The sequence below is a fragment of the Somniosus microcephalus genome, chromosome 3 (assembly GCF_052327205.1).
Source record: "Somniosus microcephalus isolate GS21.2 chromosome 3, FLI_Smic_1.0, whole genome shotgun sequence".
Taxonomy (NCBI): domain Eukaryota; kingdom Metazoa; phylum Chordata; class Chondrichthyes; order Squaliformes; family Somniosidae; genus Somniosus; species Somniosus microcephalus.
In genome coordinates this window covers 174,049,997-174,063,619 of record NC_140989.1, presented here as the reverse complement: position 1 = coordinate 174,063,619, position 13,623 = coordinate 174,049,997, and the positions used below count along the sequence as shown (strand labels likewise).

The following is a 13,623-nucleotide window of genomic DNA, read 5'->3' as shown; positions in this document are numbered from 1 at the left end:
TACCTGGTCTGGCCTATACGGCAATGCAGTTGACTCTTAATTGCCCTCTGCAATGGCCTAACAAGCCACTACGAAAAGTTGTACCAATCCGCTACGCAAAATAAGAATGAAGCTGGACGGACCACCCAGCATCGACCTAGCCACTAGCTTCAGACATGACAAAGGCACACCCAACCCAGTCAACATCCTCACTAACATTTGGGGACTTGTTCCAAAATTGGGAGCGCAGTCCCACAGATGAGTCGAGCAACAGTCTGACATAGATCATACCTTTCAACCAACATCCCAGACTCCTCCCATCACCAACCCTGGCTATGTCCTGTCCCACGGGCAGGACAGACCCACCAGAGATGGCAGTACAGTGGTATGCAGTCAGGAAGGAGTGGCCCTGGGAGTACTCAACATTAACTTCAGACCCCATGAAGTCTCATGGCTTCAGGTCAAGCATAGGCAAGGAAACCTGATTACCACCAACTGAATCAGTACTCCACCATGTTGTAAATCCACTTGGAAGAAGCAGCAAGGGCACAGAACGTACTCTGGATGGGGGACTTCAATGTCCATCACCAAGAGTGGCTCGGTTGCACCACTGCTGACCGAGCTCGCTGAGTCCTGAAGGACATAGCTGCCAGACTGGGCCTGTGGTAGGTGGTGAGGGAACGAACATGAGGAAGAAACCTACTTGACCTCATCCTCACCAATCTACCTGTCACAGATGCATCTGTTCATGATAGTATTGGTAGCAGTCTTGTCTTTACACTGAGAACACTCTCCATCGTGTTGTGTGGCACTACCACCATGCTAAATGGGATAGATTTGGAACAGATCTAGCAGCTCAAAACTGGGCATCCATGAGGCACTGTGGGCCATCAGCAGTAGCTGTAAGGGGTTTTCCTTGAGAGATTTCCCTGAGGTTTCTCTCTGTAGAGGCCTCTCTCTTGCACAGTAAACCTTGAGTGGTTCGACCCACTCGCCCCTTAGATTCTATACTCTGGACTTAGGTGCAGGAACTACAATGTAGAGAAAACTCTTGTAGACCAAGTTTGATGAAACAAAATGAAATTTTATTGCATAAGGAAGAATATCAAATCAAATGCAAGCAGATAAGGGAGCACATGGGAGGGAAAAACACACAAACAAATCATAACGACAGTACTAACTAAAGCAAATACAGGCATCTTATACTCTACAAAGATCATCATGAAATCAGGAAACACACGGAACATCGAGGGACAACAACTCATGTTAATTGTACCCTTAAAATCCACCCCCTTATTAAATCTATCTAGATCTGATGATGAAAGGCCAGAAACATGCTCGCCAATCCCACTAGGAAGTGCAAGGTTTTGAAATCGAGTCTGTGTTTGGTCCTTTCAGGCGTTTCGTCTCCACGTGGATCGTGGCGCCCCTGCGAGCTGCGCCGCACCTCCTGAGGTGGGGGTCGGGGGCGGCTGGATGTCGGCGGGGTCGAGGATCGTCAGCTCGACCCTGGTTAGAGGAGCCTTGGGCTGGTTCCCATCGCTTCTTCAGTTTCTTTTCTCCCGAGTCGGGGTGGCTGGAAGGTTTCTTCTCTTGGGACCTTTTTTTTTGTTTCTTCTCCCAAGTTGGGTCGATGGCCTCTCCTTCCGGCAACGGCCCGGGGATGGTCGATGATCTCCCGATGTGTTTCCCCGGGGCGGAACGCTGGTTTCGAGACGGCCTTTTCGATGTTGGCTTTCTTCTTCCTCCTGCGATTGCCTGCTTCTACTTCTGGGTGTCTGGATTCAAGCTGCGTGTTTCCAGCTCTCCAACCCTGCGTGTTTGTGTTCAAGCTCAAGCTCCCCCCAACTGCCGAAAAGTCTTCCAGATATACTTTCTTCCAGAAACCTCCGTCTCCCGCCCAAAATCAGGTTAGTCTTTGTTTTACTTTTGGCGGGCTGGGAGCACAGTGGGGTAGTCATTATATTTTTTAATGTCTTAAACGGCTGGTAAAAGGCCCATCTCTGGTCTGGAATTACCTTCATTGTTTTTAATGTCCTGCTGATCTCGTTATCTAGTCCTGGGTGCTGTTCTCGTGAATATGAAATTGTCCCCTTTTGTCTGGGTCAACGTTTTGATGGCCTCTGTCTCCAGGCCGATCTTGACTAGATCTGCATCTAATCCATATGCATACGTGTTGGTCTGGTTTCGTTCTCTCAAACGGCTTCCAGAACTTGCTGTACGTTGAATCCACAAAGCTGTCTGAGGTTGCGCAGGAACCATTTTAAAGTGTCCCAATAAGCTGGTTACATGGTATGGTGGCCATTTTGTATGCCCCTTTTTCTGGGCTTCTTTTAAAACAGTCTTAAAAATCATGGCCTCTTCTGCCATTTGACCCTTATTAATATAAAGTCCAATTTTGCGAATCCTACACTCCCCCCTGATGATACTGTAACTTGCTTGAAGTATCATAATTCTGGGTGAGCAAAATTTTCTGACTTTCCAAAATCTAACCATCCCCAGTATTTACCTATCTATGACCCCACGACACATGCATTTCCCATTTCAGAAAAATCTAGTGTACATTAAGCATCTATAGATGGCAATACCTTGGAGTTAAAAATCTAACAACTTACTTCCAGGCGTGGAGGGGGTCCTTATACCCCTACATCACCTAGTGTATACACATTACTTTCTAATAATATCACATCTAATAAAACTTCAATAATAAAAATAAAGTACATACACGAAAAATTCACGAGTACATGAATACATATCAAAAATAAATACAGAGGAGGGAGGAAAAACTTTAACTTTATACAAAGCAGCAAAATCTAAACGGGTGTCTCTTCTTCTACCCGCACATAATGCTCCCTCCATTCCTCTCTATTCTCATACTTTTGCGAATGTTTGACCTTTTTACAGTGTACAAACAGTAAATAAACTTCAATGATAACCTGGCACATGACAAGAATGTGGGAGGCTATCCTAATCCAGGAAGGGATTTCTATATTAGTGAACAGGTCCCACCATGGTGGAGTCACTATATCCAATATGTCTGCTCCTATCTCTAACGTCTTCTGCTCCAGTGTGTAGAAGTGTTTCTGTGAAACAACAACGGCTTTTAATATCTTGGTGAGGTGTTCAGGGAGAGGGAGAATGATATATCCAAAATGTGCAACGAATCACTGCAAATCGGTGAAATTCTCTTTCACAGTGATGCAAACAGTGGAAGGTTCAGGAATGGGGACAATTCGCTCTTGGGCCACTTGAACTTCTGCCCTGGGCTTGAAACAGAAGCTGCTGTCACTAACCGGACACCAACCGTGCTGTCCATGCTGGTAGTGGGGCGCTGCAGTGGTGACACAGTATGTCCCACCTATATATGCCACCTGCGGGGGCACATGACCTTGTGCCATTGCCTCCATGGTGCAATTTATAGGCTTCACGCCAGCAGTTCTGAAACCGCACTGTGGATTTAAATGGGCATTCAAGTGCTGGGGACACAGGATGATGTGTGCTCCCCGGCTCCGGCACCCCGAGAGGTCGGTACCCGTCATTGCATGCTCCCATCAAATGACGTAAGGTGGGACCCCTGTGTAGCGAATGTGCGCACCCCCCTGAATGACTGCAATGTTCTCCACCCTGTATACCGGGGCGGGTTTTGCTGTCTTTCCCATCACCGGCATTCTTACCACTATACCCATAATGGTGTGATTAGACCGTCCACAGTCCACTGGGACTGGGTAGGCCTCTGAAGCTAGCCTGAGTTGGCACAGACTCAATGTATTCTCAAAAGGGTGGAGGGCTGCGAGGTGCTTGTTGCTGATCCAGGAGGGGACTAAACCTTGCTTTAAATCCTCCAGATTACTGCGGCCCTCGCCCAGTAACCACACCCCGTATAGCACACAAGCTTCGTTCTGCGCAGCCTGATCGGACGCGTTCCGATCCTCCCTGATGAGAGCATTTACCGTTCTGGCGTGTTTCTCCAGCTCAGCTATAATCTCTTTTAAGTGTAGTGTCATGGCCTGGTCCTCATGTAACTCAGAACCCACTACCTTATTCTCATCAGTCAGTATCTTTCTTAACTGTGTTTTTAAACCATTGATTTGGGTTTGCAGCTCCACGTCATCCAGTGTGTTGATAACGGAAGTTCCTGTGTTAAAAGCTGTGAAAATATCATTTACTGCACCCCTTCTTTGTCTCCCCACTCTGTCCAAGACCTCGTGTGGTGTGTACAATTCGGTTTTGTCGACATCGGCAAAGTCGAATTCGTAAAACTGTTTAATAATGTTTGTTAACAGGACCTGGTATAATTGCTCCGTTTCCTTAGGGTACCACGCTGGCAATCTTACCTCGGTGAGGTTTAAAATCACCGAAGCCACCGCGTAGTGGACCCCTTGGTACAGTACCTGACCTGTGGATACCAATCCATTCCCGGGTCCCTTTGTCGTGGTGGGGCACCCTTCCTTGAGGGCTTTAGCTACTGGAACTGTGGCCAGGGGCTTGCGGGGTCGGGTGATGAGCTCCGTGGCGTTTACTGGGATCTGAGAGTATGGGACTCCGCACGCCCGTGTGCTGACGTCCCACCTCATTCTTTGTCCAGCATCCTGCCACTGTCTTTGGAAAAAGATGGAGACGCCTGTGGGGCAAGCGCGTTCTGAACCCCACATACAGATGTAGATCCCCTCATCTGGTTCCCACCATTTGTCCCAACAGACACTCAACCCCCTGTGAGTTCCCGTTATTGTCCGATGGGTGTTATTACCCAATCTCTCCCATTCCACCGTGGAATTCTTCATGGTGCTGCTCAACTTGCGCAGCCACCACCAGCGGTCCAAAGGTACATGTCCCAAACAAACAAGGCAAATCTTGCCCACGGTGACGCTGATTCTGGGCGCAATGATCCGCACCCTGGGGCACATCAGAGACGTTTCTTTGTATGCAAACCCCGTCTGGCTGGAGTATTCAGTAGAGTTCGACCCCAGCCAGCCTGGCCATCTCCCTTCATGGAAGTAGGCAGCAGTCTCTTCAGCGTCCCGTGAGCCGGTTCTGTCAGTCGCGATGGGGCCTCTATTTCCAGAGCACCCGTATATGGTGGAGTCCTTGGTGCGGCCCCGATAGGCCCAGCTCCATCCGATTACCACGAACACGACGAGGATCCCTCTCATCTTTCGCCTGGTTCCTGCAATAAATCAAACAATACAGCCAGGCTCCCGAGAGATTCTGGCTTAGGTGACGGCATGATCGGGTCTTTCGACCTCGATCCAAAACACACACATAATGGGCAGATTTAAAACTACTTAAACTCTAATCATTTTAATATTCACACACCTTAAACTTAAACCTAAACTTATGTACAGCGCCGCCCGTCCCCGGGCGGCTTGCCTAATCCCTGACTGGACTGCAGCTTGCCACTCCCTGTGGCGGGGCTGCAGTGACCTCGGGCTCTCCGCAGCCTTTTGCTGTTAATCGGGGACTGTGTTTTTTCAAGGATTTCTGAAGTCGGCGTTTACTGAGAACGGGGGACTCGGGCCAAGGTTTTACAGGCTGAGGCGTTCGAGTCGACCTGCGAAAAGGTACTTTGGGCGTGGCTCCCTTAGCGAGTGGACCTTCGGGTGGGACCTTAGCTCTCACAGCCCGTGGCTCTTCCATGACTTTCGGCTTCGGCTCCCTTCCCTCAGGCTCCGCCCCTTTGGGATTTGGGCAGGCTCCCTTGGCGAGTGGACCTTCGGGTGGGACTTCAGCTCTCACAGCCCGTGGCTCTTCCACGACTGTGGGCTTCGGCTCCCTCCCCTCAGGCTCCGCCCCTTCGGGAATTGGGCCTGTGGCAGACGGCTCCTCCTCACCTGTCCCTACAGGTGGAGAATCTCTGCCCCCAATTTCTACCTCCCCCACGCTCGAGTCGAGGGCGGGATCTCCGTCCTCCGACTCCACCTCTTCCAGAATCGTGTCGAGGGCGGGACCTTGTTGTTCGGGCCCCTCCTCGTCCGAGTCCCAGGCCATCGGAGAAAGCTCCCCCCAGGTGGGCTGGACCTCCTCTCCTTCCAAGCAGGCTACAACGCCAGCTTGTGTGGTCTGTGACTCATCGCACGCCTCAGGCTGAGGATCTTTATCCTCAGACCTGGCTTCGGTTGCTGGTGCTCTTGCACCCGGCTTAAACAGTTTGCACTGATTGATGTGAAACCATTTACAAGCCCTTAGCTGACCTTTTAAACTGCCAACCCTCGCTGTTAACCTAGCGTTCTCCTCCCTTAAAGCCTGCTCAACTAACTTAGCCTCCGCAACCTGACACCGCAGGTATTCCTCCATTTTACAGGAGGTCGCTTCCTGTGCATGTCTTTCTAGAGGACACAGGTCGACAGGCTGCGCTGGCTCTAGTCATTTGGGCACAGCGGTCGAGGTTTCGGGAGCGACAAGGCCGGTGGTGACAGCTATTTTCCCCTGCAAAGTCATCGGCGACCGCATTGTCTCTATGATTGATTCAATCGCAGCGGGATTCATAACTGCACCAGCTCCTTGTGCTGGGACAGGAGCTATGGCTTGGGTTTGGGCTGGTGCTGGGGCGGCGGTCTGGGCTTGGGCTGCGGGAAATCTCCCTTTTATTATCCTTCCACGGATTTCTACAGTCCTTGCGCCAATGTCCATCCTTCCCACACCCGTAGCAATTGAGCTTGGCTTGGACAGGGCGATTCCCTCCTGACGCCACTCCTTCTGGCTTGCGGCTGCGGGTTTTGCCTCATGCACCTTTCCCTTCTGGGGAGCTGTTTCCTGACCTCTACAATTCTTGTACGTTACATTAAGCTGACGGAGTACCGTCTCCTCCGTGACACCGGGATCTTGGGGATCAAACCATGACCTGGCTAGGGCCTGTATCTCTGGCAAGCTGTTAGTAACCAAGCAACGGAGCCAATGAACCCGCTGTTCATTGCTCATTAAAGCCCGTTCAGGCATACCCGGACAGCTGCGTCGATATACTGGCCACAGCCTTTCTGCGAAAACCCGTGGGGGTTCTCCAGATAGCTGCACGGTCCCTTCTACACGGTCGAACGGACTACTGTCGTCCACTCCCATTACTTCTAAAACTTCCTCCCAGAGATCCACATACCCTTTCCGTCCCCTCTTACCATCCTCTGAGAGGCACTGAAGGATTGTGGAATCCAGGGAGAAAAGCAACAGTTTCACCTGTTCCTGATCATCACAGTCATTAATGGCTGCTGCTTCCTCTATCTCCCTGAAATGAATCGAGGGATCTCCCTTTACTGTGAGTCGTGTGAGGTGGCTCACCATGGACCTTAATTGCGGGCCAGCATAGGGCACCACGAGTTGGTTCTGATGGGGTCCGACACTGCCATCAGCAGCGTTGGGACCGAACCTCTGGTGCCGAGCGGGACACATCGGTGCCGGTCCCGGCTTTGCGACCAGTGGCTTCTCCTCACACTCCACTTTCACTACCCTCTCCTTTTCCGACCAAGTCTCACTATAGCTCGGCGGTGCTGAGGGCTCGGTGGCTGGTACCACAATTACCTCAGCTGGAATCGGCTGTTTTGATTCCTTTAAAAAGTCCATGTGACTGGCTTTCGGGCTGACGAGACACACCATGCCTCTTGCCTTAACCAGGGCCGTTCTTAGGTCCTCTATGGTCTTTTGGCAGGGTCCGTGGTCTGTGCTCTCAAACCTGTGCTCGAGGGCCAGCTTATAAGCTGCCTTAACCTCCACTACTCTCTCCTCCTGTGCTCTTAGCTGTTGTGCGAGGCGGGCGCTTTTCTCCCGTATCCTCATTTCATTGATCTTTGCCTCAGTAACCTGGCACTCCAGGTACTCTATCCTAGCCTGATGTTGACTAGCTACCACTTGGCGTTCCTGATTCAGCGCGTGAAGCGCTGTGATGAGTTTTTCCCCACCCATGGCCTTTTCCTCTATCTCTGCTGCCTGGGTTGTGATCTTGGCTGCCTGTGCTGCAACGACCCGGTCCAAGATCTGGACCTGCTTCTTGTAACACATCAGCCACACTGCCTTTTCCACTGACTTCTTATGCTCTTTGCTCTCTGTCCACCTGATGGCTGCGTCCACCGGACGCCCATCCAGCAAGACATCGGAAATCCACTGTTTAGTGAGATTTACCTTGCCAAAGACATAATCCGCTATCCTCTCATCCATTGCATTTCGACCATTCAAACTTGGATCTACTACATTGCAATCCTGCTGCCAGAGTCCTGCCCCGGTCGCCATTTTCTGTAAGGGGTTTTCCTTGAGAGATTTCCCTGAGGTTTCTCTCTCTAGGGGCCTCTCTCTCTTGCACAGTAAACCTTGAGTGGTTCGACCCACTCGCCCCTTAGATTCTATACTCTGGACTTAGGTGCAGGAACTACAATGTAGAGAAAACTCTTGTAGACCAAGTTTGATGAAACAAAATGAAATTTTATTGCATAAGGAAAAATATCAAATCAAATGCAAGCAGATAAGGGAGTACATGGGAGGGAAAAACACACAAACAAATCATAACGACACAGTACTAACTAAAGCAAATACAGGCATCTTATACTCTACAAAGATCATCATGAAATAAGGAAACACACGGAACATCGAGGGACAACAACTCATGTTAATTGTACCCTTAAAATCCACCCCCTTATTAAACCTATCTAGATCTGATGGTGAAAGGCCAGAAACATGCTCACCAATCCCACTAGGAAGTGCAAGGTTTTGAAATCGAGTCTGTGTTTGGTCCTTTCAGGCGTTTCGTCTCCACGTGGATCATGGAGCCCCTGCGAGCTGCGCCGCACCTCTCTCCTGAGGTGGGGGTCGGGGGCGGCTGGACGCCAGCGGACCTGGATGTCGGCGGGGTCAAGGATCGTCGGCTCGACCCTGGTTATGTTTTTTATGGTTATGTCACTTTATTATGGTTATGTTTATGTTAATATACTACAAGCCAAATGTATGTTGAATGTTTAAATGTCTTAATCCAAATGTACACTCTCAGGAGCCGCAAGCCTACATTTCGTTGTACTGCACTTGTGCACTAACAATGACAATAAAAGTTGATTTGATTTGATTTGATTTGATTTTGATTTTGTTAGAGGAGCCTTGGGCTGGCTCCCATCGCTTCTTCAGTTTCTTTTCTCTTCTCCCGAGCCGGGGTGGCTGGAAGGTTTCTTCTCTTGGGACCATTTTTTTTTGTTTCTTCTCCCAAGTTGGGTCAATGGCCTCTCCTTCCGGCAACGGCCCGGGGATGGTCGATGATCTCCCGCTGTGTTTCCCCGGGGTGGAACGCTGGTTTCGAGGCGGCCTTTTCGATGTTGGCTTTCTTCTTCCTCCTGCGATTGCCTGCTGCTTCTTCTTCTGGGTGTCCGGATTCAAGCTGCGTGTTTCCAGCTCTCCAACCCTGCGTGTTTGTGTTCAAGCTCAAACTCCCCCCAACTGCCGAAAAGTCTTCCAGATATACTTTCTTCCAGAAACCTCCGTCTCCTGCCCAAAATCAGGTTAGTCTTTGTTTTACTTTTGGCGGGCTGAGAGCACAGTGGGGTAGTCATTATATTTTTTAATGTCTTAAACGGCTGGTAAAAGGCCCATCTCTGGTCTGGAATTACCTTCATTGTTTTTAATGTTCTGCTGATCTCGTTATCTAGTCCTGGGTGCTGTTCTCATGAATATGAAATTGTCCCCTTTTGTCTGGGTCAACGTTTTGATGGCCTCTGTCTCCAGGCCGATCTTGACTAGATCTGCATCTAATCCATATGCATACGTGTGGGTCTGGTTTCTTTCTCTCAAACGGCTTCCAGTGCTTGCTGTACGTTGAATCCACAAAGCTCTCTGAGGTTGCGCAGGAACCATTTTAAAGTGTCCCAATAAGCTGGTCACATGGTATGGCGGCCATTTTGTATGCCCCTTTTTCTGGGCTTCTTTTAAAACAGTCTTTAAAATCATGGCCTCTTCTGCCATTTGACCCTTATTGATATAAACTCCAATTTTGCGAATCCTACATAGCAGCAGAATTGTGTTCTGCCACAATCTGTAACCTCATGGCCCTACCATTACCATCAAGCCAAGGGACCGACCCTGGTTCAATGAGGTGTGTAGAAGAGCATGCCAGGAGCAGCACCAGGTGTACCTAAAAATGAGGTGCAAACCTGGGGAAGCTGCAACACAGTATTACATGCATGCTAAACAGCCGAAGCAGCAAGCTATAGACATCTAAGTGATCCCACAATCAACGGATCAGATCAAAGCTCTGCTGTCCTGTCACATTTAATCCTGAATGGTGGTGGACAATTAAACAACTAATGGGAGGAGGAGGCTCCATGAACATCCCCATCCTCAATGATGGTGGAGCCCAGAATGCAAGTGCAAAAGACATCTTTATTTGCAACCATCTTCAGCCAGAAGTGCCGAGTGGATGATCCATCTCAGCTCCTCCTGTGTTCCCCACCATCACAGAAGCCAGTCTTCAGCCAATTCAATACACTCCACATGATATCAAGAAACGGCTGAGTGCACTGGATACAGCAAAGGCTATGAGCCCCGACAATATCCTGGCTGTTGTGCTGAAGACTTGTGCTCCAGAACTAGCCGCGCCTCTAGCCAAGCTGTTCCAGTATAGCTACAATATTGGCATCTATCCGACAATGTGGAAAACTGCCTAGGTATGTCCTGTCCACAAAAAGCAGGACAAATCCAATCCGGCCAATGGCCGCCCCATCAATCTACTCTCAATCATCAGTAAAGTGTGGAAGGTATCATTGACAGTGCTATCAAGCAGAGGGTTGATGAAGGTAGTGTGGTTGATGCTGCGTATGTGGACTTTAAAAGGCGTTTGATAAAGTAGCACATAATAGACTTGTCAGCAAAATTGAACCCCATGGGATGAAAGGGGCAGTGACGATACAAAATTGTCTAAGGGGCAGAAAGCAGAGAGTAGTGGTGAATGGTTATTTTTCAGATTGCAGGGAAGTGTGCAGTGGTGTCCCCTAGGAGTCGGTGTTGGGATCATTGCTCTTTTTGTTATATATTAATTGTAGTGTATATGTTTTAAGTCAGAACTACTTTTTACAGCTCCTGTATACTGTAGTACCGGCAGTAACCACACCGGTATATAAGCTGTGCGCATGCCTCTGTACCCCAGTCTAGAGATGACCCTCCTCCAGTAAAGACCTGTTATTTGTTTATGTACAGCATCCGTGTAATTATTTATCCACTGAACCACGGATCTAACAGTGGCGACAAGTGTTGATGCGAATCTACCTGCAACATAAAAAAAAAAAATAGTCGAGTCCAGGAACACGGGCGTCGACCGCGAGCAACCGCCCAGTAATCAGGCAGACATCCAACTTCGCTGGGGAGGCTGTGGAGAGCCGGGCTTCGTTCCCCAGCCCCAACGAGCAGTAAGAGACCGACGACAGGTCCAGAGCAGACCCTTCCTGAGCAGCGGCGGCTGGAGCCGACCGACGGCAGAGAGAGACAGCCGGGCAGCGTCGACGGGGTAAGAAAGAGGGTGAAGAGAGCAGGGCGCAGCCGGGGGTTGATCACCGAGCGGCGTCGAGGAAAAATACTGCAAACCGGAGAGAGGGTAAGAAACAGCCGGATTCTAGACTGAGCGACGTCGACAAATATCAAGAGAAGAACGCGCAGAGCACAGCCAGGGATCACGGGCTGATCAGGAGCCGCGGTGAAGCAGGGAGAGCGCGGGAGGCGTGATTGAGCTGCGGAGAAGCAGGGAGAGCGCGGGAGGCGCCATTGAGCCACGGAGAAGAAGAGCGCGGGAGACGCCATTTTGCGAAGCCGCAGCGGAGAAGACGGGCGAGCGCGGGAAGGAAGGAAAGCGCGGGAGACGCCATTTTGTGCCAGCGGAGAAGAAGGGGAAGCGCGGGAGGCGCCATTGGTGATAGTTAACGCACAACCAAGGATGCCGAAGAGTGGCAGTATCTCTACGTTCGACAATGAAGTCGAAGATTGGGCGACATATGTGGAACGTATTGAGGTGTACTGCAGGGCAAATGAAGTGCCAGATGCTAATAAAGCACTGGTTCTGTTAAATTCCATGGGTGCAAAAACTTATGGGTTACTGCGAAATCTAATAACCCCAGAGAAGCCGGTAAACAAGGATTTTGAAAGCATAGTAGAAATCCTACAGGACAACTTAAACCCCACACCGCTGCTGATAGCAGAACGATTTAAGTTCCATAAAAGGAACCAACACAAAGATGAAAGCAATGCTGAGTACCTAACGGAACTGTGCAAGCTATCGAAATACTGCCAGTTTGGAGCGGGACTAGCAGACACGTTAAGGGACAAGTTTGTGTGTGGGCTACAAAGTGAAGGAACCCAGAAACGGCTTCTATCAGAAAAGGACCTTCCGCTGGACAAAGCTTTCAATATGGCAGTATCACACGAAGCAGCCGCAAGGGGCGCTGCAGAGATACAACGGAGACCGCAAGAATACGGCACCAACGAAATGACCTATGGAACAGGGAAGTGCTATCGCTGCAGCAGAACAACACATGACCAGAAAGATTGTTGGTTCAAGGACCAAGTGTGCAGACAGTGTGGGAAAGCAGGACACATAGCAAGAGTCTGCAGGTCATGGGATGAAAACCAACAGTAAGAAATCTCCACAGGAGAAGTACAAAAAGGTACACCAGGTGATGGACAGTGGTTCAGACGAACAGAAAAGTGACACAGACTCCGGAAGCAAGGAGCTGGGTTGTCTGAAACTACATAATGTAACCGAAATGGAGGATCACCAGACTATCTGGGTTACACTCAAGATAGACGGAGTCCAAGTGGAAATGGAATTGGACACAGGGTCAGCTCTAACAGTCATAAATCAAAGAGACTACAAGCGGCTATTTTCACACATACCCTTGAAAGCTACAGAGATTGTCTTGAAGACGTATACGGGCAAAAAGTCTACCCCAAAGGAAAAATAAGGGTGAAAGTGACATATAAAGGTCAGAAAATACCTAAAATGGATATATATGTATTGCCAAATGGAGGACCACCACTGCTAGGACGTGAATGGATCCGGAAGATACATTTAGATTGGCGTTCCATACAGGCACTGAAGGTGGAGGCCAAAAAGGATGACGACGTCACACCTGGACGACTGTCAAAAATGCTAACTGACGCAAAAGAAGTGTTCCAGGAGGGACTAGGAACACTAAAAGGAATAACAGCAACAATTAAAATAGAGGATAATGCAAGCCCAAAGTTTCTGAAGGCCAGACCAGTGCCTTATGCGATCAGACCAGCGGTTGAAGCAGAGCTGGAAGGGTTGGAACGTTCAGGAGTACTGTCCAAAGTGGACTGGAGCGAGTGGGCTACACCCATTGTTCCTGTAATGAAGAGGTCGTTGAGTAATACGCCTGGGGAACCAAAGAAGGTCCGCATCTGTGGGGATTTTAAGGTGACAGTGAACCCAGTCCTTCACACAGTGCAATTTCCACTTCCACGAATTGAGGATATTTTCGCCTCGCTATCTGGTGGTAAATGCTTCACCAAAATTGATCTAGCCCAGGCGTACTTGCAAATGGAGGTAGAAGAAGCTTCGAAACATTACCTTACGATCAACACCCATAAAGGTCTCTATCAATACAACCGGCTGGTGTTTGGAGTAGCCTCAGCTCCAGCTATCTGGCAAAGGGCGATGGATCAGGTCCTGCAAGGGAT

General features: G+C 49.6%; 1 long non-coding RNA gene across 1 annotated transcript; it reads left to right on the top strand.

Annotated features, from left to right (window-relative positions):
• Positions 1-1,304: 1,304 nt before the first annotated feature.
• On the top strand, positions 1,305-9,013 carry LOC147121586 (uncharacterized). The gene is made up of 2 exons (XR_015077576.1): positions 1,305-1,889; positions 8,696-9,013. It is a non-coding gene; the product is annotated as an uncharacterized LOC147121586 (long non-coding RNA).
• Positions 9,014-13,623: the final 4,610 nt, after the last annotated feature.